This window comes from Engystomops pustulosus, chromosome 11, assembly GCF_040894005.1.
Source record: "Engystomops pustulosus chromosome 11, aEngPut4.maternal, whole genome shotgun sequence".
In the NCBI taxonomy this organism is placed as follows: domain Eukaryota; kingdom Metazoa; phylum Chordata; class Amphibia; order Anura; family Leptodactylidae; genus Engystomops; species Engystomops pustulosus.
Window position 1 is genome coordinate 25,870,940 of NC_092421.1, and position 24,259 is coordinate 25,895,198.

Consider the following 24,259-nt stretch of genomic DNA (forward strand, 5'->3'; position numbering starts at 1 on the left):
GTGATGGGAGCAGCCTAATCAGTCTGCATAAAGTGGCTGAGCAGAGCTGAGAGTGTTGTCTCTCTGAATGGAGGCTGGAGAGCACACAGCCCTGACCTCTGTGCCTGGAGCAGCGACTTATTTTTATGTACTAGTGGTGAGTTAGAGAAACTCTGTTTAGTTAGCACCTTGACGGGTAGGATTTTGTTTGTTTAATGCCTGAATGTAAAGGCTGTTTTATTTTGCTGCTGCAATAAACGCAGGCGAGACCTGTTTTGGACTGTACCTTGGTGTCACTGTCTTGAACTGCATCACAGCACCCCGCTACCACGGTGTCTACTGGGCCAAATCTCCCACAATTGATATACAATGCATTAACAATAAAGGGGTTATAACTCTGGTGGTTTCGGGCAGTGTAGAGATTAACTGTATAGTACTTGTATAGTTCTTTTGTTATAAAATTTTAAAATTTTATAAAAATTATATTGAAAAAAGTCAATGACGTTTTACATGCTACTATTGTAATGTGTCTACATACCTTTCCATAACTGAACATAACTTTCCATCACTGAACAGTTGTCCAACCCCCTAATAAACATGCATGCTCATTTCTCTTTTGAGAGCCAAATCTTCAGGTTTGTAAAATGTAGGAGTTGTGATAATGTCAGAGGAGTGTTGGGGATCCTTATACATACAGGATAGCCATCTGATCAACCCAAAATCAGTGGGACTGCTCATACTTGTATGTATGTATGCTGATGGTGTTCAAGTCTTGATGGCCCTCTAGGAAACTCAGGCTCAGATTGCTTTCACTGTTTACTCCCTCAGAATATTTTCTCATACTATAAAAAGCAATCATCAGATTTGCTTAATAGACAGTTATATTTATACTTATTCAAAATACAGGAGATGTTTACTCCAATTTTGCAGATATTGGACCTTGTTTGATCGTCAGATGCCTGGCTAAGAAGACTCATCAATGCACTCTTGCTTTCCACTGCCTTACGGATGATGAAAGGATGCTCTCCTTCAATCTATGATTTTTGATGGTAACAGCGTCTTTCTTCCATAACTGAAATTGTTTTTAAGGCAAAAAGTACATCACATCTAGTCAAAGAAAAAATTCTGTTTTGCTTAAATATCGCAAAAAGACATCTTGACTTAAAAGACTGACAAAACTTCATAGGTAATCAAATTAATTTTATGGTTCAACATCAGGCTTTATTGACTGTTGCATGGTGATTAGAGATGAGCTCCGATGTCTCCGTGCCCCTCGATGTCTCCGTGCCCCTCGATGTCTCCGTGCCCCTCGATGTCTCCGTGCCCCTCGATGTCTCCGTGCCCCTCGATGTCTCCGTGCCCCTCGATGTCTCCCCGTGCCCCTCGATGTCTCCCCGTGCCCCTCGATGTCTCCGTGCCCCTCGATGTCTCCGTGCCCCTCGATGTCTCCGTGCCCCTCGATGTCTCCCCGTGCCCCTCGATGTCTCCGTGCCCCTCGATGTCTCCCCGTGCCCCTCGATGTCTCCCCGTGCCCCTCGATGTCTCCCCGTGCCCCTCGATGTCTCCCCGTGCCCCTCGATGTCTCCGTGCCCCTCGATGTCTCCGTGCCCCTCGATGTCTCCGTGCCCCTCGATGTCTCCGTGCCCCTCGATGTCTCCCCGTGCCCCTCGATGTCTCCCCGTGCCCCTCGATGTCTCCGTGCCCCTCGATGTCTCCGTGCCCCTCGATGTCTCCGTGACCCTCGATGTCTCCGTGCCCCGATGTCTCCGTGCCCCTCGATGTCTCCCCGTGCCCCTCGATGTCTCCGTGCCCCTCGATGTCTCCGTGCCCCTCGATGTCTCCCCGTGCCCCTCGATGTCTCCGTGCCCCTCGATGTCTCCGTGCCCCTCGATGTCTCCGTGCCCCTCGATGTCTCCGTGCCCCTCGATGTCTCCCCGTGCCCCTCGATGTCTCCGTGCCCCTCGATGTCTCCGTGCCCCTCGATGTCTCCGTGCCCCTCGATGTCTCCCCGTGCCCCTCGATGTCTCCGTGCCCCTCGATGTCTCCGTGCCCCTCGATGTCTCCGTGCCCCTCGATGTCTCCGTGCCCCTCGATGTCTCCGTGCCCCTCGATGTCTCCGTGCCCCTCGATGTCTCCGTGCCCCTCGATGTCTCCGTGCCCCGATGTCTCCGTGCCGCTCCCTGATGTCTCCGTGCTGCCGCTGCCCCATGTCTCTGTGCTGCTCACCGTGTTCTTCACACATATATATTGTTCTTCACATACTATTTTGTTCGCACCGTTCCGCGCGTATCTCCCGACAAGTAAGCAGATGTGCCGAACATCTGTAATCTATTCTTCACTGTGTTCTTCACTGTGTTTTTCACTTAAATGATCCTGTGTTCACTGTGTTCACTGTTTTTATTCTATTCTTCATTGTTCTTCACTGTGTTTTTTTAATTAAATGCTCGATCTCGAGCAGGGGAAATACTCGTCCGAGCAACGAGCCGTCTCGAGTACCTTAATACTCGAACGAGCATCAAGCTCGGACGAGTATACTCGCTCATCTCTAATGGTGATACAAAAAGTAGCAATATATTGTTTGGTTTGCAACATGTAGAAATACGTATACATTTACATTATTGGTGCATATGTACTTTTATAGTGGTATACATCGCATTTGGTGAAAAGTGTAAACTTTTAAGAACAACAACAACAACAACAATTATCAAAACGACCATACGGCCTGTCAAAGGTAATTGAAAAACATGAAACTGGGTGTCAAACATAAGACAAGACAACACATACAAGGATTTAAGGGTTAGAGGAAGGGAAAAAGAGGGGGGGGGGGGTGGACCGTGCATTCTGCCTTACAGTAATCAAATTAATTTTAAATTCATTTTTTTTTTTAATTTTTCCTAAAATGTCTAATTTATATCTTAAAGCAGTTGTCCAAATCAGGTGTCCTGTTATATGGGCCCCACATAAAATTAACAAACACCCGATAGTTGCCTCAAAAAGCTGACACTGTGGGGCACATTTACTTACCTGTCCTATCGCGATCCCCGCTGGGCGTTGTCCGACGAGGATTTGGGTCCAATTTCCTGCATCTGTTGCTTCCCCTGCTGAGGTCCACCGGAGTTCACCTTCTTCTTCCCGGTGCATGTAAGTCCTGATCTTACAACACAATTTCCTTTTTAAATTCAGCGCTTAGTCCGAATCAGTCGGGTTGTCCGACGTCCACACCCCCTGATTTGTGACGCATTCAAGCCGGCGCCGATGCCCCACAATATGATCGCGTGCGCCAAAAACCCGGGGCAATTCAGGGCAAAACGGTAAAAAGTCGCGAAACCCGACGAAAATGCCCTGTTCGGACCCTTAGTAAATGTGCCCCTGTGTCGGTAATATGCACCCATTACAACAGTAGTTGCACAGTTTAGTAGTTGGGTGCCAGTTGACGTGATATCACAGCTACAGTATACCTCTACAGACAAACAGAGGCCAGCATAAGAGAAAGGTAGGTATATATTTTTTTATACCCTCCTGGGGTGTATATATAGGGAAAAACGTCTGATATCTGATAACCTTTTTAACATGTTTCTAAGATTTTATAATTTGAATGAAGGAATAAACAAGGATACAAGTCACATGGTTTTTAGTCAGTCAATGACCTTATGGCATTCGATAAGCTTTTGGATGAATTACAACTCCCATCATCTTCTGCTTTCACACTTAGCTGTAGACTGCCAACTCATTTGCCAATTTAATTTGAAGAAAACTCATGTTAAATGATGCTTGAGGTGAGCAGAATCTATTGACCTTCATTGTGAAAGCCAAGACTCAGAACTATTGCCCCATAATAAGTGAATCTATATTCTGTACCAATGCCAATCTAAATTCAATGGGATAGTAAATCAGTCATACTGTGCAGGAGGAGATGTGACATGATGTATGTAGCAGGTAGTTTAATTACATTAGAAGCAAATTGATGTTTGTTCAGAATTCCGTTATATGTCACTTTCTAACACTAAAGTAGCCTAGCAACAGCTTATAAATGCTATCAGTATGAACCGTTGGAAATGACACTAAAGATATAGATATCATCCTTAACTACATTTACTTTGCTTATCTGGAGGAAGAATGTATGCAGAGATACAAACTAAAGGATGAACGTTTAAGATATATCTAACGAAAAAAAAAAATTACAGTTTAACTAATCTGCAAACAACTACGCCCTTCACTGTCCTCCTTACTAAGTGGAAAAGTGCAGCAGCCTCCAAATCCCCCCCAGTGGAGCTTGTTTAACAGGCAAAGAACATTCTAAATAGGGAACGAGTGAGACAAATGACACCATGGCAACTGATTAAAGACACTGTGAGAATACAATAAAGCTTATCACAATGCATATAAGAGCTAATCAATCTTTTTTCTGCTCCACAGAAAGGGGAAACAGATAAAATGTGCTTTTGGGAAACTCCAAAAAAAAAGACTGAAATAAACTGCCAATGTGACAAAGGGTGTATGGGTAACACCATTACATACACGAGCAGTTCCTGCGGAACTTATGTTTAGACATAAAATTTTTACTCAAGAATGTGACTGATGTGAAGATTTATTCGAAAAGGTATTTTATTCAGCAGGTGAATGTGAGAAATGACAACCAACAGTTTTATTGTTTACCTTATCTACCATCAGAATTAAGCATGATAAACAAGGTGCACTTACTCATAGATCCAGACAATGTGACTGTGGTGATCTTATATATGTTATCCATTACTTCCTTCATTCTAAAATCAACTTTTTAAATTTAACATCATTCCTCTGCCTGATGTAATCTCAGGGCAGCAGAGGAAGTTTCATTACACAGTGGAGGGCAGGGGGTGGGGAATGGGAGAATCTAAAGTACTGAGGGGCTCTGGTAACGCCTTCTGGCTTATTAGCATAATTTGAAACGTTGATTTTAGAAGAAAGGAGCCATTGATTACAAATATAAGAAGATTAATACAGTCACTGTGCCTGGATCTATGAGTGTCCCTGGGTTATCATACTTGATTTTAATTTTGAAGGTAAGAGTTCTTACAAGGCTGCCTTTCAAGGTAGCAAAAGGAGGCATTGTTTTCAATATGACACATTGGAAAACATATTTGCATACTTCCCAGAATTCCCTAGTGGAGCATCTATGTCTTTAAGTCTCTTAATTGGCAAACTCTCCATAAGGAGAACTCTTACCGTCTGACCCTTGTCAATAGCCTCTCACACAGCCAAACCAATTCCGTTCGCTGTATGTACTTAAGAGACACAACCAGGTTGGAAAAACAGTTATTGCCACCACCTGTTAGGTGCCACAGGTAAGTTACAGGTGCTGTTAATTACACAAATTAGAGAAGCATCACATGATATTTCAAACCCCCTTTTTGGGGGGCCGGAATTATATCCAATTTGGCTTTTTGACTGTTCTTTTTGTGGTTTTCCATTGAAGACAAATAAAATGAAGATAATAATACCAAAGAATTTCTGATTGCAATAATTTTTTGGAAAAAAAAAACTGACACAAATTGCAGGGGTGCCACTACTATTGGCCACCCCTGTATTTATTGTACTGCTAGCTAGTTATTTTCATGGGAAGATTGGAGTAATGCTTGCCATGCTTTTGATATATCTGGGGTCAAGAATTAAGAGTTCTTCTTATGAAAACTTTGCCAATAAAGGCCATTTTGTAAGAATGTGGAAACTTGCAGCCAATGAGGATTCTGGGAAATATCCAAATATGCTTTCTAGGGTGGGACCAGGAAAACCATACCTCTTTTGCTATCTTGTAAGGCAGCCCGCTTACCATCAAGCATGACTTTCTGGACGCCTAAAGATATGGTTTGGGATTAAAACCAAAACAGTGTATCTATTCCAGCAGCAACAGATTCCCAACTGTAGACATGATTGTTTCGCTGTGCCCTCTGATTTAGCTGAGCATTCGGATCTTCCTTCTGACTCCCCAATATTCAAACAGATCCCTGGCAAAAAAAGTCATGGCCTCACCTATGACTCAGCCTTATCTTTCCTGAGTATATGGCCTGAAGCACACAATGGGGGTAAGTCTGTGAAAATGGATAGTGTACTGGCAGAAAAACACAACCCCACCACAGAGGATGCAGAAGTTAGGACTATGTGTCATAGAATCATAGTAATATATAACAAGAAGTCCCTTCTTTTTATACTTCCATAGTAGTATGATAATTATTTGAGTGTGGTGCTGTTCTTCTGATACACGGGGTCCCATCCTCTGCACTGTGGTTGGGCCGTGAGATCTGCCCTGTGCACTTACATATACTAAAATTCGAGCCCACAACAAAATGTCAAAAATGCGTTTTTTGACCATTTTCACTGCATTTGGAAATTTTTCCTGCTTCCCAGTACATGGCATGGAATATTAAATACCGTCACTGTAAAGTGCAATTTGTTATGCAAAAAAAATAAGCCATCACAGAGCTCTTTATGTGGAAAAATAAAAAAGTTATAGATTTTTGAAGGTAGGGAGTGAAAAATGGAAGTGAAAAAACTAAAAAAGGCCAAGTCATTAAGGGGTTAAGGTATTGGGCTTGTTTCCCCAGACATTTTCATAGGGAAGCATGTGGAGACACCATTAGATAGTCAGCTGGTCAAGGTAGGTTGGACTCACATTAATGTAACATACATTGACAATTTATGCAACTGTCCTTTCGGTCTGGCTCCACTTATCTCTTGCATGAAACAATTAATTAGCGTTGTGGTAGTTCTTAAATCTCTCCTAAAACCTACAATGGCTGCTCTTTAGCCCGAGTGTTTTACATTTAAATTTTAACAGCAGTCAAACAACCTGCATCTAATTACACATTTTAACTTCTATGAAATGTGTCATTTCATTGGAAATGTCAAATATTTCAATCTGAGTTTTTACCTTTATAATTAAACTGCATTTACATTCAACACATGTAGTTCTCACTCTCCATAAGCCTCGGCCGTGTAAATCGAAACTGGCTGAATGGTGCATTTAAAAGGTTAAATAGTCCAGACAGAACATGCCCGGGAGGTTTTAATGCTGCTCCATTAAATCAGAGACATCTCTTGGTTTATAGAAGGGCTACAGAGCTTGAATTGCTTGGATTAGGGCAGAGCTGGGGTGAGTCTGCCAACCCCCCCTGCAGAAACCAAGATTGCCCTGCTGCACATTGAGGTAGATTTAATAAATATGAACAGGGAGGAGATGTGGGTGATGGGGTGATGGGGGTCAAATGAATGAGATACGAAAAAAGAAACCTGTTTCCTTAGGCATGAAGCCTCCCAGCTGGTATAAACCAGGGTCACCGAAATACATCACTATAATTTGACAGCAACAACTCAAATGTCCCTTCGCAGCAGTTAACCCAAGACAAGTGTGTGACAATAAAATCAAAGCAGTCGAAAAGATGTTATACTTGGACAGAGTGTACAATTACTACGGAAGCATACAATCATGGAAAGGTTTCACATTTGACTTTCAAATCTGTGATTTTGGAACATGGGAAACCATATTAGTTGCTCAATTTACAGTACAGTACATTACAGTACATTACAGTACAGTACATTAATGCCAGTTCACTAGAAATGAGCAATATTAGTAATAAATGGAACACGCTGATTACTTGCTAATATCACAATCTAGTTATTAAATTATACTATAGTTTATCCCCTTAATGACCATTGCTTTGGCTTTTCACGGTGGTTGTTAAGGGTACTTCTTCTAATGCAGTGCCTTTCTTTGGAGCAGCATCAGAAACCAACACCCAGGGTTGGGAAAGTTTGGATCCCGTTTGTTTAACCCCTTAGACACTCCGGTCAAACATGGACAGCAGTGTCTAAGGCAGTGATGGGCAACCTTTTGAGCTTGGTGTGTCAAAATTCGCCAAAAAACGAAATAACGAAATAACTCGGGTGGTGTGTCACCTTGGGAAAAAAAACATAATTTTGTGATATTTATAGTTTAAATAACAAATATGTATAATTATTTAATTATATAATTATCGGTGCTTAAGGGGCTTATCCGGGTATACAAATTTACTTATGGCCGGGCTAGGCCGGGCTATTTAAAAATAACAAATGTGTACTTACCTCCTCCGGCGCCGCTGATGTCCCGCGCCATAGTCCGTTTGATCCGTGCCCTGTTTGTTTAAAGGGGAACAGAAGCCGCGCACAGGGAACTTCCGGTCCGCAATGTGGCCGGCTCCTCCCATCTGTCCCTATCTCTCAGCGTTGCAAACGCTGGGAGAAGGTGTCGGATGGGAGCTTCCGGCCGGCCCCTGAATACAAACCGGCGCACACAGATGAGACGGACCATGGCACGGGACATCAGCAGCACCGGAGGAGGTAAGTACACGTTTATTATTTTTAAACAGTCCTCCACATAAGTAAATTTGTATACCCGGATAATCCCTTTAAACCAAACTAATGTCCTCAGTACTCCGAGGCATAGTTGTAAATAGGCTATATTACAAATACAAAGAACAATATGAGTCACATATATAATATAGAATTTTGTCCACAAGTGTGGCATAAGTGCAATCAATACATAATAAAAGTGCAGATTCATGGTACCGGGGACAGTAATCCCCACGTGTTCAGCCTGCTACCGCAAGCTTCCTCAGGGGGCAGAATTGACATTTTTTAGTATTATGGTATGCAAAGTGGGGGCATGGGATCTGAGGCACGGACCCCAATGCATATGTTCGAATCCATTCTTGTACATAACTCCCACTGTCATATAAAGCTACAGAAAACACAAGAGAAGCACTTACTTGTTACAGTGACTGTAGGTGACTTGTCCTCGGTTTGTAGCTGTTCTCTATGTTCTCCATTAGACCAGGCGTTATCATGTAGCCTCCAGCCAAGCGTCATCCCTGTGGAGTTTACCACACAGACATCTTATGCTCTTCATTGGCCCAACATCTTGATGCCTTAACAGTGTTATCCTGCTAATTCTAACACTGCCCCCACCCCCAAATACTTTAATATATCTATAAAGAATGTCCTCCCAAAAATAATACACAAATAATAAGTGCTTACTAGAACAACATGTTGTATTTGGCCTGACATGTTATAATACAATCCAAACTTAAAGGGGTATTCTCGTCTGGGCACTCATATTCAGTTTCATTAATCTGCCATATATAAACATTTCTTCAATTAGATGTTATTAAAAAATATGTTCCTGTGTGAAGATAATTTTTCATTAATGTACTGATATGGTCCCTTAGAAACGAGATAGATTCCTCGGATACGGCCACCTCTGCTGCAGTGATTGCACAAAGAAACGAAAAGTTTTTGTATATGAAATGTCCGGGAGTTACTGCATGTCCTGCAGCCGTCCTATGATAATGATTGCTGAATCCTCGTGTCCGGCAGGACTCTATAACGCAAGTCTGGCCACCGCTGCCAGAGTGTGAGGTGGTCGTATCCAAGGAAGCTCTCTCATTTCTAAGGGTCAACATGACTACATTTATGAGAAATTATCTTCACACAGGAACATTTTGTTTATTAACATTAGAGATGAGCGAACACTAAAATGCTCGGGTACTCGTTATTCGAGACGAACTTTTCCCGATGCTCCAGTGCTCGTCTCGAATAACGAACCCCATTGAAGTCAATGGGAGACTCGAGCATTTTTCAAGGGGACCAAGGCTCTGCACAGGGAAGCTTGGCCAAACACCTGGGAACCTCAGAAAAGGATGGAAACACCACGGAAATGGACAGGAAACAGCAGGGGCAGCATGCATGGATGCCTCTGAGGCTGCCTAATCGCACCATTATGCCAAAATTATGGGCAACAGCATGGCCATGACAGAGTGACAGAATGAAGCTAGATAGCATCTAAAACATCCAATAATTGACCCTGACACTATAGGGGACGGCATGCAGAGGCAGCGGCAGCAGGCTAGAGAGTGGCATGGCGACATACCCTAATTGGACTCAGGCTTCAAACCAATGGGTGTCAGAGAGGAACCAAAGGAGGTGAGCAAGAAGCGCTCAAATAATATCGGTACATGATAAAAGTTTGCCAGTATATTTTGTGGATTACACAGCAGGGTGGCGACAAAGTTAACATGGAAGCCATGAAAACAACCCAAAATTCTGCCTCACACAGCTCGTTTGATAAGGGGACCATGTATGCTTACAGTTCATGCCAGTCGCTGCACTGGCTGCCAGTCTCCTTTCGAATACAGTTTAAAATAATAATAACCCTCATCCATAAAGCTCTGTATAATGCTGCACCCCCCTACCTCTCCTCTCTTATCTCAGTCTATCGCCCAACCCGTGCTCTTAGATCCGCCAGTGATCTTAGATTAACCTCTACCCTAGTGCGGACCTCCCACTCGCGTCTCCAAGACTTCTCTAGAGCTGCACCAATTCTATGGAATGCTCTGCCCCGGACTATCAGACTAATACCTAACCTCCAAAGTTTCAAACGTGCTCTTAAAACCCATTTCTTTAGGCAAGCCTATAACACTCATTAACTGCATGAAGTTTTAACTCTTCTACTAACCCGTCCTGTGTCGTCCTCCCATCTGTTATCCAGCAACCAACAGGCACCAGACTTCTCTGCAGTCCCATTCACCCTGGACCTGGTATATAAGATGACGGCTGAGTGGTTCAAGCGACAGCAATTCCATTTATTATATTTTTTTCTATTCCCTAAGAAGAATGGCTTGACCATTAAATATTCTTTTACCTCGTGTTACCCCATCATCTTCATAAACCGTAAGCTCTGGCGAGCAGGGACCTCACTCCTGTTGTTCCATACAAATGTTGTGCTCTGTTACATTACATTTGTATTTGTTTCCAATGATTTGTAAAGCGCTACAGAATATGATGACGCTATATAAATAAAGATTATTATTATTATTATTATGGAGGCAGTGAACTAGTAGTAGATTAAAGGTGCTGCAACTATGTTAGTTGGATCTTGGGATGGAGCTGGCGCTCTGCAGCCAGGCGAGCTTTCGCCAATCCAAGCCCCTGTCTCTAGGCTACTCCCCAAACAGCACTTCTAAGAACCTTTTGTATAAGATCAAGTGTAGTAGCGTTCTTATAAGTTTAGGATATGGCGGGTGAGGGGAATGTAGACAGATGCGCAAGAAGCGCTGAAATAATATCCCTAAATGGTAAAAGTTTGCAAGTATATTTTGTGGATTACACAGCAGGGTGGCGACAAAGTTAACAACTTTGATGTGGAATGCCCTGTAATAGCTCTTGGGCGGTGTGCCTTTTATCGCCTAGGCTCAGCAGTTTCAGCACCGCCTGCTGTCGCTTAGCGACGGCACTGCTGCTGTGCCTAGAGCTACCGACTGATGGCGCCATGCCCACGGATGGTAATTCGGAGGAGGAGGAGGTGGAGGAGGGGTGGGAGGAGGTATAGTAGGCCTTTGAGACCTGGACCGAGGTAGGCCCCGCAATTCTCTGCGTCGGCAGTATATGACCAGCCCCAGGGTCAGACTCGGTCCCAGCCTGCACCAAGTTAAGTGTAGTAGCGTTCTTATAAGTTTGGGATATGGCGGGTGAGGGGAATGTAAACAGATGCGCAAGAAGCGCATGATGCGCATGGAGCTGGCGCTCCGCTGCCAGGCGAGCTTTCGCCAATCCAAGCCCCTGTCTCTAGGCTACTCCCCAAACAGCACTTCTAAGAACCTTTTGTATAAGATCAAGTGTAGTAGCGTTCTTATAAGTTTAGGATATGCCGGGTGAGGGGAATGTAAACAGATGCGCAAGAAGCGCTGAAATAATATCCCTAAATGGTAAAAGTTTGCCAGTATATTTTGTGGATAACACAGCAGGGTGGCGACAAAGTGAACAACTTTGATGTGGAATCCATGAAAACAACCCAAATTTCTGCCTGACACACCTCGTTTGATAAAGGGACGATGTATGGAGGCAGCTATATGGACGACTTTTGGAGGTAGCAATGGAGACAACGTGTGGAGGCTGCTATGGAGACAATTTAATTTGGATAGTGCCTGTATGTGGCAGTCCCAAACATTTTTCAAACCAGAGGAGCAGGTAGGTGGCCCTCCAGTAAAATGGAATAGATTGAGTGCCTGTATGTGGCAGTCCCAAAAATGTTTCAAACCAGAGGAGCAGGTAGGTGGCCCTGCAGTAAAATGGAATAGATTGAGTGCCTGTATGTGGCAGTCCCAAAAATTTTTCAAACCAGAGGAGCAGGTAGGTGGCCCTCCAGTAAAATGGAATAGATTGAGTGCCTGTATGTGGCAGTCCCAAACATTTTTCAAACCAGAGGAGAAGGTAGGTGGCCCTCCAGTAAAATGGAATAGATTGAGTGCCTGTATGTGGCAGTCCCAAAAATGTTTCAAACCAGAGGAGCAGGTAGGTGGCCCTGCAGTAAAATGGAATAGATTGAGTGCCTGTATGTGGCAGTCCCAAACATTTTTCAAACCAGAGGAGCAGGTAGGTGGCCCTCCAGTAAAATGGAATAGATTGAGTGCCTGTATGTGGCAGTCCCAAACATTTTTCAAACCAGAGGAGCAGGTAGGTGGCCCTCCAGTAAAATGGAATAGATTGAGTGCCTGTATGTGGCAGTCCCAAAAATTTTTTAAAACAGAGGACCGGGTAGGTGGCCCTCCAGAAAAATGGAATAGATTGAGTGCCTGTATGTGGCACTCACAAAAATTGTTTCAAACAGAGGACCGGGTAGGTGGCCCTCCAGAAAAATTAAATGCATGAAGTACTATAGCAAGAGCCAGTGGGCCCTGTCAAAAAATAGCCATTTTCCTCTGCTTTACTGTACAAAGAGGAGGAGAAGGAGGAAAATGAGGAGGAGGAGGAGTGGATCAATTATTCAGGTTGAGCTTCCTTCACCTGGTGGAGATTGGAAATTCTGAGAAATCCAGCCTTTATTCATTTTAATAAGCGCCAGCCTGTCAGCGCTGTCAGTCGACAGGCGTGTACGCTTATCGGTGATGATGCCACCAGCTGCACTGAAAACCCGCTCGGACAAGACGCTAGCGGCAGGGCAGGCAAGAACCTCCAAGGCGTACAGCGCCAGTTCGTGCCACATGTCCAGCTTTGAAACCTAGTAGTTGTAGGGAGCTGTGTGATCATTTAGGACGATGGTATGGTCAGCTACGTACTCCCTCACCATCTTTCTGTAAAGATCAGCCCTACTCTGCCGAGACTGGGGACAGGTGACAGTGTCTTGCTGGGGTGACATAAAGCTGGCAAAAGCCTTGTAAAGCGTACCCTTGCCAGTGCTGGACAAGCTGCCTGCTCGCCTACTCTCCCTCGCTACTTGTCCCGCAGAACTACGCACTCTGCCGCTAGCGCTGTCAGAAGGGAAATACTGTTTAAGCTTGTGCACCAGGGCCTGCTGGTATTCATGCATTCTCACACTCCTTTCCTCTGCAGGGATGAGAGTGGGAAGATTTTGCTTGTACCGTGGGTCCAGGAGAGTGAACACCCAGTAATCGGTGCTGGAATAAATTCTTTGAACGCGAGGGTCACGGGATAGGCAGCCTAGCATGAAATCTGCCATATGCGCCAGAGTACCAACGCGTAAGAATTCACTCCCCTCACTGGCCTGACTGTCCAGTTCCTGTTCCTCCTCCTCCAACTCCTCCAACTCCTCTTCTTCTGCCCATACACGCTGAACAGTGAAGGACTCAACAATGGTCCCCTCTTGTGTCTCGCCAACATTCTCCTCCTCTTCCTCCTCTTCCTCCTCCACCTCCTCCGATATGCGCTGAGAAACAGACCTGAGGGTGCTTTGGCTATCAACAAGGGAATATTCTTCCCCTGTCTCTTGTGACGAGCGCAAAGCTTCCGACTTCATGCTGACCAGAGAGTTTTTCAACAGGCCAAGCAGCGGGATGGTGAGGCTGATGATGGCGGCATCGCCACTGACCATCTGTGTTGACTCCTCAAAGTTACTCAGCACCTGACAGATATCAGACATCCACGTCCACTCCTCATTGTAGACTTGAGGAAGCTGACTGACCTGACTACCAGTTCTGGTGGAAGTTGACATCTGGCAGTCTACAATCGCTCTGCGCTGCTGGTAAACTCTGGATAACATGGTCAGTGTTGAATTCCACCTCGTGGGCACGTCGCACAACAGTCGGTGAGCGGGCAGTTGGAGGCGGCGCTGCGCTGCCCTGAGAGTGGCAGCATCTGGGCTGGACTTCCTGAAATGCGCACAGATGCGGCGCACCTTCGTGAGCAAATCAGACAGATTGGGGTATGTCTTGAGGAAACGCTGAACTATCAGATTTAACACATGGGCCAGGCATGGCACATGTGTCAGTCTGCCGAGTTGCAGAGCCGCCACCAGGTTACGGCCGTTGTCACACACAACCATTCCCGGCTTGAGGTTCAGCGGTGCCAGCCACAGATCAGTCTGCGCCGTGATGCCCTGTAATAGCTCTTGGGTGGTGTGCCTTTTGTCGCCTAGGCTCAGCAGTTTGAGCACCGCCTGCTGTCGCTTAGCGACGGCACTGCTGCTGTGCCTAGAGCTACCGACTGATGGCGCCGTGCCCACGGATGGTAGTTCGGAGGAGGAGGTGGAGGAGGGGTGGGAGGAGGAGGAGGCATAGTAGGCCTGAAACACCTGGACCGAGGTAGGCCCCGCAATCCTCGGCGTCGGCAGTATATGAGCAGCCCCAGGGTCAGACTCGGTCCCAGCCTCCACCAAGTTAACCCAATGTGCCGTCAGCGATATATAGTGGCCCTGCCCGGCAGCACTCGTCCACGTGTCCGTGGTCAGGTGGACCTTGTCAGAAACGGCGTTGGTCAGGGCACGGATGATGTTGTCTGACACGTGCTGGTGCAGGGCTGGGACGGCACATCGGGAAAAGTAGTGGCGGCTGGGGACCGAATACCGAGGGGCGGCCGCCGCCATGAGGTTGCGAAAGGCCTCGGTCTCTACTAGCCTATAGGGCAGCATCTCCAGGCTAAGCAATCTGGAGATGTGCACATTAAGGGCTTGGGCGTGCGGGTGGGTTGCACTATATTTGCGTTTCCGCTCCAGCGTCTGGGGTATGGAGAGCTGAACGCTGGTGGATGCTGTGGAGGATCGTGGAGGCGACGATGGGGTTTTTGTGGCAGGGTCCTGGGCAGGGGGCTGACTATCAGCTGACACAGGGGAAGGAGCAGTGGTGTGCACGGCCGGAGGTGAACGGGCTTGTTGCCACTGAGTGGGGTGTTTAGCATTCATATGCCTGCGCATACTGGTGGTAGTTAAGCTAGTAGTGGTGGAACCCCTGCTGAGCCTGGTTTGGCAAATGTTGCACACCACAGTCCGTCGGTCATCCGGTGTTTCCTTAAAGAACCTCCAGACTTCTGAAGATCTAGCCCTCGCCGCAAGAGCCCTCGCCACGGGAGCTTCACTAGTTGACACATTTGGCGCTGATGCACCAGCTCTGGCCCTGCCTCTCTGTCTGGCCCCACCACTGCCTCTTCCAACCTGTTCTGGTCGAGGACTCTCCTCCGTCTCAGAAGCACTGTGTTCACCCGGCCTCTCAACCCAGCTTGGGTCTGTCACCTCATCATCCTCCGAGCCCTCAGTCTGCTCCCCCCTCGGACTTCCTGCCCTGACAACAACTTCCCCACTGTCTGACAACCGTGTCTCCTCATCGTCGGACACCTCTTTACACACTTCCACTACGTCAAGAAGGTCATCATCACCCACAGACTGTGACTGGTGGAAAACCTGGGCATCGGAAAATTGCTCAGCAGCAACCGGACAAGTGGTTTGTGACTGTGGGAAGGGTCCAGAAAACAGTTCCTTAGAGTATGCCGGTTCAAATGCCAAATTTTCCTGGGAGGGGGCAGACTGGGGGGGAGGAGGCTGAGGTGCAGGAGCTGGAGGAGTGGCGATTTCGGTGACATGGGTGGACTGCGTGGAAGACTGACTGGTGGTGGACAAATTGCTCGAAGCATTGTCAGCAATCCACGACATCACCTGTTCGCACTGTTCTGGCCTCAACAGTGCTCTACCACGAGTCCCAGTAACTTCAGACATGAACCTAGGGAGTGTAGCTCTGCGGCGTTCCCCTGCTCCCTCATCAGCAGGTGGTGTCTCACCCCGCCCAGGACCACGGCCTCTGACCCCTGCAGTAGTTGGACGCCCACGTCCCCGCCCTCGTCCTCTACCCCTAGCCCTCGGGTTAAACATTTTTAAAATGAGAGTTATAACTTTTTTTTTTTTTTAACTTTTTTTGGGGTTTTTTTGTGTTTTTTGTTTTTTTTTGTGTTTTTTGTTTTTTTTTGTGTTTTTTGTTTTTTTTGGAGTTTTTAAAACCAAACAATGCTATCCTATTGCTATGGCTATTTTCTAGCCAAGTATCAAAGCACACTACTATGCCAGATGAGATGACACTGAGTTAGTGCCTAATTGAAATCCAACCCCTACTAAATTTTCCCACTTCGGTCTTTGCTATGGATATGTGCGTCACTAAGCGCAGAACACAGCGGTCGCAAGTCTCACTACAAATTGCTCAGAATTGGCTAGTACATGCACTGCAGAAAGTACAGCCACCAGCAGATCAACCAGAAATCAAATATATAGAACGCTACTGTAGGCGTAAGTAAGCTCTTTGTATTCTCCTATGGCTATTTTCTAGCCAAGTATCAAAGCACACTACTATGCCAGATGAGATGACACTGAGTTAGTGCCTAATTGAAATCCAACCCCTACTAAATTTTCCCACTTCGGTCTTTGCTATGGATATGTGCGTCCCTAAGCGCAGAACACAGCGGTCGCAAGTCTCACTACAAATTGCTCAGAATTGGCTAGTACATGCACTGCAGAAAGTACAGCCACCAGCAGATCAACCAGAAATCAAATATATAGAACGCTACTGTAGGCGTAAGTAAGCTCTTTGTATTCTCCTATGGCTATTTTCTAGCCAAGTATCAAAGCACACTACTATGCCAGATGAGATGACACTGAGTTAGTGCCTAATTGAAATCCAACCCCTACTAAATTTTCCCACTTCGGTCTTTGCTATGGATATGTGCGTCACTAAGCGCAGAACACAGCGGTCGCAAGTCTCACTACAAATTGCTCAGAATTGGCTAGTACATGCACTGCAGAAAGTACAGCCACCAGCAGATCAACCAGAAATCAAATATATAGAACGCTACTGTAGGCGTAAGTAAGCTCTTTGTATTCTCCTATGGCTATTTTCTAGCCAAGTATCAAAGCACACTACTATGCCAGATGAGATGACACTGAGTTAGTGCCTAATTGAAATCCAACCCCTACTAAATTTTCCCACTTCGGTCTTTGCTATGGATATGTGCGTCACTAAGCGCAGAACACAGCGGTCGCAAGTCTCACTACAAATTGCTCAGAATTGGCTAGTACATGCACTGCAGAAAGTACAGCCACCAGCAGATCAACCAGAAATCAAATATATAGAACGCTACTGTAGGCGTAAGTAAGCTCTTTGTATTCTCCTATGGCTATTTTCTAGCCAAGTATCAAAGCACACTACTATGCCAGATGAGATGACACTGAGTTAGTGCCTAATTGAAATCCAACCCCTACTAAATTTTCCCACTTCGGTCTTTGCTATGGATATGTGTGCCACTAAGAGCTAAACACAACGGTAGCAAGTCCCCCTGCTAATTCCTCACAAAATGGTACTAGATGCAAATTAAAATAAAAAAAGTAGAACGTTATTGTAGCCCTAAGAAGGGCTGTTGGGTTCTTTGAGAATCACTCCTGCCTAACAGTAAGCTAATAGAACACCCTAACGCTTTCCCTGACCAGCAGCAGCTCTCTCCCTAGCGGCATCCAGACACAGAATGATCCGAGCAGCGCGGGCAGCGGCTAGTCTATCCCAGGGTCACCTGATCTGGCCAGCCAACCACTGCTATCGACGTGTAAGGGTACCACGTCATGCTGGGTGGAGTGCATAGTCTCCTGGCTTGTGATTGGCTCTGTTTCTGGCCGCCAAAAAGCAAAACGGCGGGAGCTGCCATTTTCTCGAGCGGGCGAAGTATTCGTCCGAGCAACGAGCAGTTTCGAGTACCCTAATGCTCGACCAAGCATCAAGCTCGGACGAGCATGTTCGCTCATCTCTAATTAACATCCAATTGAAGAAATGAATTTAATTAAATGTAAATTCCCTGATGGGAATACCCCTCTAATACCCATGGCCTCTGCTATTGCCCCTAAACTAAAAAATGACTCCACACTAAATAATCCACACAACCACTACATAATGTCCACCAAAGCCCCCAGTATTCAATCTTCTGCACAGCTTCCCAAATATAATGTCCCCCACAGCTCCCAATATGATATGTCCACCACAGCCCCCAGTATATAATGTCCCCTATAGCTCGAGTATGTTATGCCCCCCACAGCCCCTAGCTTAAAATGTTCCCCACAAATTTTATGTTAGTCAGGATTGACGATAAAGAAAGTAAATTATTATGAAAAACTACTTCAGATTTGCATTCTTTTTTAACTATACTGCACAGAAAGGTTTAATAAAAGTTCACTGGTAGTTGGACGAAACCTAAAATATGCTATTAAAAACTACACTTTGTCTTGAAAAAAAAAAAAATACAGCTATGGTGACAGCTATTGTGACTTACTGAAAAAATGGCCTGTTCTGTAATGTAGAAAACAGGTGCAGAGGTAAGGGGCTAATATAGGGGGTTTAATAAAAGACACCCTACACACATGCTGAAATGGAGAGGTGAATTAAGTCTTTAGATGGGGACAACTACAGTATTGATATATTAGAAACTTTTGTTAATTTCTGTGGTAAAATTTTCTCTTAAGGCCCCTTCTACACTTGCGTTTTTCACGCATGCTTTTGACGCGCAAAACTTGCATCAAAATCTGACCCATTGTAATCAATGGGCTTTTTCAGACTTGCATTTTTTTTCACACACACACGCACGTTTTATTCTCATCATACTCTACTTTTGCATGTCACACGCGTAAAAAATGCACCATACAAGTCTATGGAGACCCATCAAAAACGCATCTCAGGCCCCTTTCACACTTGCGTTTTTCACGCGCGTGTTCTGCGCGTGCTTTTGATGCGCAGAACTTGCATTACACTCTGACCCATTATAATCAATGGGTTTTTTTCAGACTTGCATTCGTTTGTCACACACGCATGTTTTTTTTAACGTACGTTTAAATCTCGGCATGCTCTACTTTTGCAAGTCACGCGCGTTAAAAATGCACCATACAAGTCTATGGAGATGCATCAAAGACGCATTGCACTCTGAGACACATGCAAGTGCAATGAGTTTTTCACGCATCAATTGCCATCGAAAAGATAGAGCTCAGTCCTGAGTCCATTTTACGCACATTTTCTGCGGGTGAAAAACGCATTGAAATTGCATTGAAAATGTGCATGAAAAACTGAGACACTGAACAAAACTGATTGAACTCTGATGCAAAATATCAGTTTTTCACTGACCAAAACCTGATCGCCCCCTGATCAGACTCTGACGTGATCTGCAACGCAAGTGTGGAAGGGGCCTAAGGTAGATACTGATACTACTCAAGTACAAGGGCAGGGCCTTGATTATATTGTGCCCTGGTAAAGAAAGGTTGTTTCAGGCTACCTGTATTTAGATGCACATGAGGTGATAATCCCAGTTATACTCCCTGAAACTATAGAGACCCATAGACGACAGAAATTCCTTTCCATAAACCATTTCCTCAAAAACATTATTTAGCAATAATTCTGTGATTCTACTGAACTAAACACTACGATGGCCTGTATTCTGCTCACCCATGACATTTTGTGAATGGATCACTCGGTTCAGTCCATCCGGGACTTTTTTCCAGACAGAGCAGCAATTTCTTTGGAAATTTACCACAGCGTTCCTTCAGATCTCTCCTCCATTAATGCAGAAAGTAAGTTGGCATTGATAATACTTGTAACGTATTTCCTTATGTTCTGGTAAGGCCTCTTCCACACTTGCGTTGCAGTTCAATCAGTTTTCCGTCAGAGTTTGTTCAGTGTCTCAGTTTTTCATGTGCATTTTCAATGCAATTTCAATGCGTTTTTCATGCACACATAAGGCCCCTTCCACACTTGCGTTGCAGATCACGTCAGACTCTGATCAGGGTGCGATCAGGGTTTGGTCAGTGAAAAACTGACATTTTTCATGAGTGTTCAATTAGTTTTCAGTCAGAGTTTGTTTAGTGTCTCAGTTTTTCACGCGAGTTTTTAATGCATTTTCAATGCAATTTCAATGCGTTTCTCATGCGCAGATAATGCATGATAGACTGAGCTCTATCTTTTCTACGGCAATTGATGCGTGAAAAACGCATTGCACTTGTATGTGTCTCAGAGTGCAATGCGTTTTTGACGCATCTCCATAGACTTGTATGGTGCGTTTTTCACGATCGTGACTTGCAAAAGTAGAGCATGCTGAGATTTAAACGTGTGTTAAAAAAAAACGTGCGTTTGTGCGTGGAAAAAAAATGCAAGTCTGAAAAAACCATTGATTATAATGGGTCAGAGTGCTATGCAAGTTCTGCGCGTCAAAAGCACGCGCAGAACAAGCGCGTGAAAAACGCAAGTGTGGAAGGGGCCTAACACTTTATTTCTAATCAGACAATGACTTTAGGATTGCTAAAAGATATTTCCATGTAAGAATGACTAAAAACGTCTCTTCTGACTATTATACATCACAGTAATCATTTATATGGGATATAAACTTTGTAACTTTGTGAGATATAACATGATTGGCTGATACTGCTTTTGCTCGAGTCTAAATTGAGTCATACTTACCTTGGATGGCTGCTACTTGTGTATACTGTACTGGCGTCTGCAGATTATTAAAATAATTTTTCTGTGGTAAATCCTGGCCGATTCACTGGTTAAAATATAAGCACCTCTCATAATTCCTGTTCCATAGAACAGAACTGTGCACTAGCTGTGAGGTAAATTGCCTCTGTAATGGACCTTCTTTACAGAAGATGTGAAGGAATATGGGCTTAAAGGGGTTGACCACTTACCTCATGTTTTTTGTAATGTGTGCATAAGTGTGAGGGGGCAGGATATTAGGTAATTTACCAATACACATCTATTAATAGTTCTGCTCAGCTTTCTTGATATGTAAAGTGAAGCCTCCTGTCTTTTACCTCATCAGCCAGACATTCCTGACCATAAAATGGCCGCAGACGGAGGGTCATGTGATCTCTAACTGGCGAATGTTCACGGACATATAGAGATCACATGAGCCTGCATCTGCAGCCATTTTTTGGACAGGAATGTCTGACTGAGGCTTCACTTCACATATCAAGAAAGTGGAGCAAAATGTTTAATAGATGTAAAAAGGTAAATTACCTAATATCCTGCCCCCCACACACACACAAAAAACATGAGGTAAAGTGTCCAACCCTTTTTAAGCCTAATGCACTTTGTGGCTGCAAATAAGGAAGCAGAAAGTATATTTGGTTTTTTTTTGTATTGTATTTTGATGTGGATTTGCATCTTTTTTGTTAATTCATTAACCAAACAGTTTTATAGCATAAAAACATATCAATTCTTTCCTCATATCCCGGAATTAGGACTTTTTCCCCACTCTTAGGGTGAAGACTAGAGATGAGCGAACATGCTCGTCCAAGCTTGATGCTCGGTCGAGCATTAGCGTACTCGAAACTGCTCGTTGCTCGGACGAATACTTCGCCCGCTCGAGAAAATGGCAGCTCCCGCCGTTTTGCTTTTTGGCGGCCAGAAACAGAGCCAATCACAAGCCAGGAGACTCTGCACTCCACCCAGCATGACGTGGTACCCTTACACGTCGATAGCAGTGGTTGGCTGGCCAGATCAGGTGACCCTGGGATAGACTAGCCGCTGCCCGCGCTGCTCGGATCATTCTGTGTCTGGATGCCGCTAGGGAGAGAGCTTCTGCTGGTCAGGGAAAGTGTTAGGGTGTTCTATTAGCTTACTGTTAGGCAGGAGTGATTCTCCAAGAACCCAACAGCCCTTTTTAGGGCTACAATAACGTTATACTTTTTTTTTTTTATTTGCAGCTAGTACCATATTGTGAGGAATTTGCAGGGGGACTTGCTACCGTTGTGTTTAGCTCTTAGTGACACACATATCCACCTCAAACACCAAAGTGGGAAAATTTATTAGGGGTTTGATTTCAATTAGGCACAGTCTGCCATTTACTTTTTATTTTACGTTTATTTTTTTAATAACTCAGTGTCATCTCATCTTGCATAGTAGTGTGCTTTCATACTTGGCTAGAAAATAGCCATAGGAGAATCCAAACGGCTTACTTACGCCTACAGTAGCGTTATATATATTTGATTTCTGGTTGATCTGCTGGTGGCTGTACTTGCTGCAGTGCATCTACTAGCAAATTGTGAGCAATTTGTAGTGAGACTTGCGACCGCTGTGTTTTGCGCTTAGTGACGCACATATCCATTGCAAAGACCGAAGTGGGAAAATTTATTAGGGGTTGGATTTCAATTAGGCACAGTCTGCCATTTCCTTTTTTATTTTACGTTTATTTTGTTTAATAACTCAGCGTCATCTCATCTGGCATAGTAGTGTGCTTTCATACTTGGCTAGAAAATAGCCATAGGAGAATCCAAACGGCTTACTTACGCCTACAGTAGCGTTATATATATTTGATTTCTGGTTGATCTGCTGGTGGCTGTACTTGCTGCAGTGCATCTACTAGCAAATTGTGAGCAATTTGTAGTGAGACTTGCGACCGCTGTGTTTTGCGCTTAGTGACGCACATATCCATTGCAAAGACCGAAGTGGGAAAATTTATTAGGGGTTGGATTTCAATTAGGCACAGTCTGCCATTTCCTTTTTTATTTTACGTTTATTTTGTTTAATAACTCAGCGTCATCTCATCTGGCATAGTAGTGTGCTTTCATACTTGGCTAGAAAATAGCCATAGCAATAGGATAGCATCGTTTGGTTTTAAAAACTAAAAAACACCAAAAAAAACAAAAAAACACAAAAAAAAGTTAAAAAAAAATTAAAGTTATAACTCTCATTTTAAAAATGTTTAACCCGAGGGCTAGGGGTAGAGGACGAGGGCGGGGACGTGGGCGTCCAACTACTGCAGGGGTCAGAGGCCGTGGTCCTGGGCGGGGTGAGACACCACCTGCTTATGAGGGAGCAGGGGAACGCCGCAGAGCTACACTCCCTAGGTTCATGTCTGAAGTTACTGGGACTCGTGGTAGAGCACTGTTGAGGCCAGAACAGTGCGAACAGGTGATGTCGTGGATTGCCGACAATGCTTCGAGCAATTTGTCCACCAGTCAGTCTTCCACGCAGTCCACCCATGTCACCGAAATCGGCACTCCTCCAGCTCCTGCACCTCAGCCTCCTCCCCCCCAGTCTGCCCCCTCCCAGGAAAATTTGGCATTTGAACCGGCATACTCTGAGGAACTGTTTTCTGGACCCTTCCCACAGTCACAAACCACTTGTCCGGTTGCTGCTGAGCAATTTTCCGATGCCCAGGTTTTCCACCAGTCGCAGTCTGTGGGTGATGATGACCTTCTTGACGTAGTGGAAGAAGTGTGTAAAGAGGTGTCCGACGATGAGGAGACACGGTTGTCAGACAGTGGGGAAGTTGTTGTCAGGGCAGGAAGTCCGAGGGGGGAGCAGACTGAGGGATCGGAGGATGATGAGGTGACAGACCCAAGCTGGCTTGATAGGCCGGGTGAACACAGTGCTTCTGAGACAGAGGAGAGTCCTCTACCAGAACAGGTTGGAAGAGGCAGTGGTGGGGCCAGACGGAGAGGCAGGGCCAGAGCTGGTGCATCAGCGCCAAATGTGTCAACTAGTGAAGCTCCCGTGGCGAGGGCTCCTGCGGCGAGGGCTAGATTTTCAGAAGTCTGGAGGTTCTTTAAGGAAACACCGGATGACCGACGGACTGTGGTGTGCAACATTTGCCAAACCAGGATCAGCAGGGGTTCCACCACTACTAGCTTAACTACCACCAGTATGCGCAGGCATATGAATGCTAAACACCCCACTCAGTGGCAACAAGCCCGTTCACCTCCGGCCGTGCACACCACTGCTCCTTCCCCTGTGTCAGCTGATAGTCAGCCCCCTGCCCAGGACCCTGCCACAAAAACCCCATCGTCGCCTCCACGATCCTCCACAGCATCCACCAGCGTTCAGCTCTCCATACCACAGACGCTGGAGCGGAAACGCAAATATAGTGCAACCCACCCGCACGCCCAAGCCCTTAATGTCCACATCTCCAGATTGCTTAGCCTGGAGATGCTGCCCTATAGGCTAGTAGAGACCGAGGCCTTTCGCAACCTCAT

General features: G+C 45.3%; 1 long non-coding RNA gene across 2 annotated transcripts in view; it reads right to left on the reverse strand.

Annotated features, from left to right (window-relative positions):
* The window catches only part of LOC140106223 (uncharacterized), a 361,334-nt gene that overhangs the window by 95,016 nt on the left and 242,059 nt on the right, over positions 1-24,259 (reverse strand). For both annotated transcript variants that reach the window (XR_011850736.1, XR_011850737.1), the window contains exon 2: positions 8,760-8,861. This is a non-coding gene — a long non-coding RNA (uncharacterized lncRNA). The remainder of the gene's footprint in view (positions 1-8,759; positions 8,862-24,259) is intronic.